Consider the following 8,669-nt stretch of genomic DNA (forward strand, 5'->3'; position numbering starts at 1 on the left):
AATAAATTTTTTATTAAGATTAAAGGTGCAATATGTATGATTTCTGCAGTAAAATATCCAAAAACCATTAGGCCAGTCTTATATATTTTGTTCACTTGAGTACTTACAATATCCCAAAAGTTTCCAACTATTTGTAAATCGTGAGAAAATTGCAATTTTAACCAAGGCTCCGGGACGTGTGAGGAGTCGCCTGTCAATTGCGTCATACCCGCGTTACCCTCGGTTTCCGAGTTTCCCATGGAAACACCAAAGATGCTTTAATATATTACACATTTTAATAGACTATCTGTTTTGATATATTTATAGACAGAAAATGAATTGTTGTTATATAGCTCAACACGTTTAGTCTTTTTTTTCGATTTATTATGCTTTACCATGCCTCAGAGAAAAACACTATTTTGTGAAGTAGCTAACATAGCATAATCAGATGCAGCTTTATTTTTAGTAACAGTAATACAATTTTTTTTTCATCATACAATACGTTTTAAAATTAATTGCAAGCCATTTATCAGCACAAGCCATCCAATATTTAATGTGATATTCTAAAATCTTATTGAAATGTGCAACAAGTGTCTCACAGCAGCACCGAGTGAACGCACAGAGTAACGTTATAACATCATTTTCAACACACTCAAATGTATCTAATATGATAAACAGAGCTGCGTTACCTCATGCTCATGACCGGAAAAGCGGAAGCGGCGTTGGCGACTGTGTCATAATAAATGTTCTGCTGCTCGTGAGGCGTGTGTTGATCAATCGCTCCAGCTCCTCGTTCAGCTCCCACAACACTCGCTCCTGCTCTGCTTCATACTACAGTAACGTTAATAATCCATGAACATGAGTTCTTCCCAAGTCCTATCCCAATTTTTTTGCACTGTCCGTTGAGATGGAGACCACATGTCCCAAGATTCCTTGCTCAAACTTGGCGTCATCAAGCTACGCCTTTGTTTTGAATAGGCCTCTAGCGACCTCTAGCGGACAGAAATCTTACATACTGCACCCTTAATAAATAAAATGGATAAAAATTAAATAAAGAAATTGTCACGGGTGCACAAGAACAAGATGTAACAGATCCAAGTGCAGCATAAGTATTTATTGGGGAGTCCAGAAACGTAATCCAAGGCAGGCAAGAGGTCAAAATCCAGGTAATCAGTCCACAAAACAACAAGCCAGAGATATAAACAGTGCACGTAACAAATACAACGAACCACAACCAGGGACAGACACAACTGAGATTAAATAGACAAACACTAATTAACAAACACAAAACAGCTGGGTGCAATGATGAATGGTAATTAGTCCAGGGAGTGTATATGGGAAATGTAGTTCATGAAATGAGTGAAACAATGAGTCCGGGAAGGAGTGCCCTCTAGAGGCTGAAGGCACTCTCACAGGTGATCGTGACATTACCCCCCCTCAAAGGAGCGGCTACCAGACGCTCCACCAGACAAAAAACAAAAACACAACAAAAAAAAAAAACTCAGGAGGGAGGTGGACAGGAGGAGGATCAGGGGGAGGGATGGTGGGCCAGATCCAGGGTCCCCAACTGATAGCCAGGGTGGTGCTGGAGGAACTGACCAGGCTGGTTCCAGCGGTTCTAGAGTCCTGGCTGGGTGCCAGGGTGGTGCTGGAGGAACTGACCAGGCTGGTGCCAGCGCCTCTGGAATCCTGGCTGAGTGCCAGGGCGGTGCTGGCGGAACTGACCAGGCGGGTTCCAACGGTTCCAACGGCCGGGGCAGTGGCAGCAGGGCAGGAAGCCTGGACGACGGTGGCAGGACAGACGGCTTGGTTGACGGCGGCAGGACAGAAGATCTGGGCGGTGGCGGCAGAGCAGAAGGCTTGGACGGCGGCAGGGCAGTAGGCCAAGGGTGCTTCATGGCCATATCAGGGAGAGCGGACAGCTCGGTGACGGCCTCCGTGGCCGTATCAGAGAGAGCGGACAGCTCGGTGACGGCCTCCGTGGCCGTATCAAGGGGAGCGGACAGCTCGGTAACGGTCTCCGTGGCCGTATCAGGGAGAGCGGAGGACTCAGGGACGGCAGCGGGCTCAGACTGGGGCTGCTCTGGGACGGCAGCGTGCCCAGGCTGGGGCTGCTCTGGGACGGCAGCGTGCTCAGGCTGGGGCTGCTCTGGGACGGCAGCGTGCTCAAGCTGGGGCTGCTCTGGGACGGCAGCGTGCTCTGTAGTAGACTCACTGGCTGGAGCGGGCTCTGTAGTAGACTCACTGGCCGGAGCGGGCTCTGTAGTAGACTCACTGGCTGGAGCGGGCTCTGTAGTAGACTCACTGGCTGGAGCGGGCTCTGTAGTGGACTCACTGGCTGGAGCGGGCTCAGTAGTAGAGCCACTGGCTGGAGCGGGCTCAGTAGTAGAGCCACTGGCTGGAGCGGGCTCAGTAGTAGAGCCACTGGCTGGAGCGGACTCACTGGCTGGAGCGGACTCACTGGCTGGAGCGGACTCACTGGCTGGAGCGGGCTCTGGAGTGGACTCACTGACTGGAGCGGGCTCTGGAGTGGACTCACTGACTGGAGCGGGCTCTGGAGTGGACTCACTGGCTGGAGCGGACTCACTGGCTGGAGCGGGCTCTGGAGTGGACTCACTGGCTGGAGCGGACTCACTGACTGAAGCGGGCTCTGGAATGGACTCACTGACTGAAGCGGGCTCTGTAGTGGACTCACTGGCTGGAGCGGGCTCAGTAGTAGAGCCACTGGCTGGAGCGGGCTCAGTAGTAGAGCCACTGGCTGGAGCGGGCTCAGTAGTAGAGCCACTGGCTGGAGCGGACTCACTGGCTGGAGCGGACTCACTGGCTGGAGCGGACTCACTGGCTGGAGCGGGCTCTGGAGTGGACTCACTGACTGGAGCGGGCTCTGGAGTGGACTCACTGACTGGAGCGGGCTCTGGAGTGGACTCACTGGCTGGAGCGGACTCACTGGCTGGAGCGGGCTCTGGAGTGGACTCACTGGCTGGAGCGGACTCACTGACTGAAGCGGGCTCTGGAATGGACTCACTGACTGAAGCGGGCTCTGTAGTGGACTCACTGGCTGGAGCGGGCTCAGTAGTAGAGCCACTGGCTGGAGCGGGCTCAGTAGTAGAGCCACTGGCTGGAGCGGGCTCAGTAGTAGAGCCACTGGCTGGAGCGGACTCACTGGCTGGAGCGGACTCACTGGCTGGAGCGGACTCACTGGCTGGAGCGGGCTCTGGAGTGGACTCACTGACTGGAGCGGGCTCTGGAGTGGACTCACTGACTGGAGCGGGCTCTGGAGTGGACTCACTGGCTGGAGCGGACTCACTGGCTGGAGCGGGCTCTGGAGTGGACTCACTGGCTGGAGCGGACTCACTGACTGAAGCGGGCTCTGGAATGGACTCACTGACTGAAGCGGGCTCTGGAATGGACTCACTGACTGAAGCGGGCTCTGGAGTGGACTCACTGGCTGGAGTGGACTCACTGGCTGGAGTGGACTCACTGGCTGGAGTGGACTCACTGGCTGGAGTGGACTCACTGGCTGGAGTGGACTCACTGGCTGGAGTGGACTCACTGGCTGGAGTGGACTCACTGGCTGGAGTGGACTCACTGGCTGGAGTGGACTCACTGGCTGGAGTGGACTCACTGGCTGGAGTGGACTCACTGGCTGGAGTGGACTCACTGGCTGGAGTGGACTCACTGGCTGGAGTGGACTCACTGGCTGAAGCGGGCTCGGGCTGTTCTGAGTGCATCCTCCAGGCACGCAAGACAGCCAAAATATAAAAAGTGAAGACAGCCCTCCTGGCCATCACGGGACTGACAGGGAGAGCATGCGAGACTGGAGTGGACTCACTGGCTGGAGCGGGCTCTGGAGTGGACTCACTGGCTGGAGCGGGCTCTGGAGTGGACTCACTGGCTGGAGCGGGCTCTGGAGTGGACTCACTGGCTGGAGCGGGCTCTGGAGTGGACTCACTGGCGGGAGCGGGCTCTGGAGTGGACTCACTGGCTGGAGCGGGCTCTGGAGTGGACTCACTGGCTGGAGCGGGCTCTGGAGTGGACTCACTGGCTGGAGCGGGCTCTGGAGTGGACTCACTGGCTGGAGCGGGCTCTGGAGTGGACTCACTGGCTGGAGCGGGCTCTGGAGTGGACTCACTGGCTGGAGCGGGCTCTGGAGTGGACTCACTGGCTGGAGCGGGCTCTGGAGTGGACTCACTGGCTGGAGCGGGCTCTGGAGTGGACTCACTGGCTGGAGCGGGCTCTGGAGTGGACTCACTGGCTGGAGCGGGCTCTGGAGTGGACTCACTGGCTGGAACGGGCTCTGGAGTGGACTCACTGGCTGGAGCGGGCTCTGGAGTGGACTCACTGGCTGGAGCGGGCACACGGGCTGGAGCGGGTGCTGGAGGTAGTCGAAGCGGCCCATTCCCACGCAGATGCAGGTAATTGGAGAAATTCCAAAAGTTTAACCCCTTACCAGCTCCATCTCCCACTGCGGCAGAGGTCTATCCAGACAGTTATTAATAGTGTCTTTGAGGACCGTATCAGAGAGACCATACCCCTCCGCCCGTGACCAGAACTTCTGGACGAATGCCCGCACTCCCATTCTCCTCTGGCGGAGAGTCGCCAAAAGGGCCTGAGCCTCCTCAGCCCCCACTGATGACCGGAGTCTCCTGCTGCTGGATCCTTGCATAGTGGTGGTTCGTTCTGTCACGGGTGCACAAGAACAAGATGTAACAGATCCAAGTGCAGCATAAGTATTTATTGGGGAGTCCAGAAACGTAATCCAAGGCAGGCAAGAGGTCAAAATCCAGGTAATCAGTCCACAAAACAACAAGCCAGAGATATAAACAGTGCACGTAACAAATACAACGAACCACAACCAGGGACAGACACAACTGAGATTAAATAGACAAACACTAATTAACAAACACAAAACAGCTGGGTGCAATGATGAATGGTAATTAGTCCAGGGAGTGTATATGGGAAATGTAGTTCATGAAATGAGTGAAACAATGAGTCCGGGAAGGAGTGCCCTCTAGAGGCTGAAGGCACTCTCACAGGTGATCGTGACAGAAATAAGAAATGCATTTAACAGTACATTACCATAGAGTAGAAAAAATATATAATATTGTAACTTAATTTAAACTAATTTTAGATTTATAAAAATTTTTAATTTTTCAGTGTATAAATTGGCTGTTTATAAAAGATAGATGTCTTAAACTTTAGGATGGGGAGTCACTCAAATGAGGATGATCATATTTGGGGGTCTGTAGCATCTAAAGGACTGAAAACCCCTGCTTTATGTTAACTATACAAGTGTAGTGTTAAGTGTTAAATAAAGGTGTTAAATTATTTATTATTAAATTTATAATGTATTTAATTACGTTTTAGTATTTTTTTTTTTTGCTGGATTTTGCTGGATAGAAAGTAATCAGATGTAATTTGTAACAAAATACTATCATTACTAAAATACTAGTTTGTCTAGCAACAAGACATTATAACAGTAATATCTAATATTAATACTGAAATTCGCAGATAATTTTTACTACAGTCAATAACTGAGATGATAGATGGCACTGGATGCGTTAGTATGAAACCTCTATAGGGACATGATGATAATAGGAAAAATTAGATGGGAGGAAAATTTATATTTCAAAGCTTTCGGTCGCAAAACGATTGCGTTCCCTTGAGAAACTTTGTGAAACTATTTTTTCCATTACCTTAGGCACTCCACACTTTTGTATAAAAAACAAGAGAGAACAAATCCGCAGGGGGAAATTAGTGCTGGCTTCAGTTACTCTGGTGAACGGTCAGTGTTGCCATGAGCGACTGACCGCTGATTGCTGCATTTGACCAATCAGAATCAAGTATTCCAAAGAGTGGCATAATAAATTTTCATAAAGGCAGCAACTTGTCCCACTTGCAGCAACATGTCCTTTTCTCTGATGACGTGTTTAATGACGTGAGGGTGGAACAACCTGTCACTCACATGAGATCACAGCAACAGTAAACCACAATGATCCAATCAATTCCCCATGGCAAAAATCAAGCCCCACCCTACATGTTTCATTCGCATACATTATGCTGCGTTCCAGACAGCTTGAAATTTGGATTTTTCCCACCTTATTCTTGGAAATAGTCTAGAACGTCACTCAAAGTCGGACATTCTACCTGTGAACTCGGGGAACATCGATCAACCCCAACCTCTGAGACGCGTCATTTGATGTAACTTCCAAGATGGTGGCAAGTCCTACTTCCAATTAACTGCTGATTCGACACGCTGATTCATTATGCTCCAAAGCTTCCTGAAGCAGTGTTTTGAAATCAGCCATCACTATAAGTCCTTATTTTGTTTATTTTTGGCACACCAAAAATATTCTCGTAGCTTTATAATATTAATATTGAACCACTGTACTCACATGAACTGATTTAAATATGTTTTTAGTACCTTTATGGATCTTGAAAGAGGAAATGTCATTGCTCGCGGAGCCATCGGATTTCAATTTCATTTGTGTTCCGAAGATTAACGAAGGTCTCACTTGTGTGGAACGACATAAAGGTGAGTAATAAATGACAGAATTTTAATTTTTGGGTGAACTAGCCCTTTAACAACCTCAAAAAATCGTTAGACATTAAGTTTATGTAATAATATATTCGTTCCTCCTTTTCGTCAGCTGTTTTAAAAGCGATTTTATGTTGTTTTTATTCTGTTTTTGCCATAATTGCCATAATTGTTTTTTGTCATTACAACAGGGAAAAAACACAATCGCAACTTCCGTTTCATTTTGAAAACGTTCTGCCTTGTGACAAAACGAACACTGTAAACAATACTGTTAGTATTAACCTGGAATTCAACTTTCTTCTCTTTCTCTTAAGTTTTCTCTCATATATAATTTTATGTCTCTTACCGATTTGTGTTTTTCTGTAATAATCTGGCAGGGGTCAGAAATCGGAACAGCACCTGGAATCCTTTCACACGCAAAAAAGGCGCCAGTTACGAGAGCGAGATCGCGGAGTGATATGAGAAACATGAAAGTAGTACCGGTACTTATGAGTAATTATATATTTATTATGAAAATATTTAAACAATAATAAATGATATTTACTACACACATGATAAAAAATAACCTTAAATTGTATACTAAAATTCCATCAAATAGACCCCTTTTTTTTTCTTTTTTCTTTTTTTTTTTTTACAAATTGTGATGACGCATTTTAACGGTCATCACCAGTATCACGGATCTTGTAAAGTTTTTTATATTTTATTATTTTTTTAAAAAGTGTATGTACATTTATAACACTATAATTAGTATTATATTACCTTTGCTTCAAATTACAAAAAAAAAAAAGTTAAACGCAGCTGAGTGTGTTTCTACAGCGGAGACGGTAAAAATGACATCTTTCTCTCATCTGACTGCAGTTATCAATCGCTCTCTATTTTTCCCTCTTTTTGAAAGTTGTTAAAACACTATTGTGGAGTTTTTCTTTTGCTATTTGCGCAAATTGAAACACAAAAAAATATATTTAATGAAGTCTCTCATTCACTGCTATAAAAGTTTATATCGACTTCCGCTTCTGAATGAGTAAAAAACAAAACAAACAAACAAAAAACTAGAGCTTAATAAAACATTTTGTATAAATCTTAATGGAACAAGGGAATGCACTATTTAGTTTATATGATTCGTATTCATAAATGTAAACATTTTCTTTTCTTTTCTTTTCTTTTTTTTTTTTTTTTTTTTACATTTACGAATAGGCTACAAATCACAAAAACATAAGGTAATGGTCCATTCCCTTGTTTCATTAGGCTAAGTCTAATATTTCTTAATTTAGAATACGAATAATATGTAAGGATTAAAAAAATATATATGTAAGGATCATTCATTTCAATTTGATGGAATTTAATATACAGCTAAAATTCATGAATCTTAAAAAAAAATAAAAATAAAAATAAATAAAAAAATTTTACATTTTATTTTATTTATTATATTTGTGCATATAACAATCTCACCATGCACTGAGGACATCTGCCTTTGTTATAGAAGTACAGATACTTTCTCTCCAAACACGAGTACCCAGCTGTGACTATTATAGTGCACAGTGATGTTTACTTAGTCCACGGCTCTCAGAACACTGTATGCAGGAGAACAAAGCCCCTCGAGGCTTATGTAATCTTACCACAAGCATAAAGATATTACAAGCAAATAGAAAATAAAAGCTCTGGATGACACTCCAGCTCTGGATGAAGTTCCAGTTCACTGTAGGTGGTGGCTTTGTGTTATTAACAGGCTATGCCCAGAATTATATTTGCATATGAGTATATGAAATTCTTTCATCGCATAATGTCAGTATACATATTTTAAATGTGGTGGAATCTATCTGATAGCAGGATGATCAAAAGAATCCTCTGGAACTTAATTAACAAGATTAATTACTAGCTTGTTTAGCCTTAATTAAAGCAGAGTAAACTTAATAATGCTAAATAATTGATCAATTAAATGTGCTTCAGATTATATATTCCCCCATCACTATAGAATTTAAAACTCATTAATCAAAATGCATTGGATTTATACCTGACCAAGAGGTTGAAGAAAATTAGGCTCATATATCATTTGCAAAAAAAAAAAAAAATAAAATAAAAAAAAATACAAATGCTGCTTGGGTGACCTCTAGGGGTGATGGGTGCAAATGTGTTATATCAAAACTGACTGAGC

At 45.2% G+C, this 8,669-nt stretch overlaps 1 protein-coding gene across 1 annotated transcript in view; it reads right to left on the reverse strand.

Moving 5' to 3' along the window:
• The window catches only part of tmem91 (transmembrane protein 91), a 63,108-nt gene extending 55,143 nt beyond the window's left edge, over positions 1 to 7,965 (reverse strand). The window contains exon 1 of the mRNA XM_048167902.1: positions 6,864 to 7,965. The gene's annotated coding sequence lies outside the window, so the exon portion shown is untranslated. The remainder of the gene's footprint in view (positions 1 to 6,863) is intronic.
• Between the last annotated feature and the right edge of the window lie 704 nt (positions 7,966 to 8,669).

The sequence above is a fragment of the Megalobrama amblycephala genome, linkage group LG19 (genome assembly GCF_018812025.1).
Source record: "Megalobrama amblycephala isolate DHTTF-2021 linkage group LG19, ASM1881202v1, whole genome shotgun sequence".
Lineage (NCBI taxonomy): Eukaryota > Metazoa > Chordata > Actinopteri > Cypriniformes > Xenocyprididae > Megalobrama > Megalobrama amblycephala.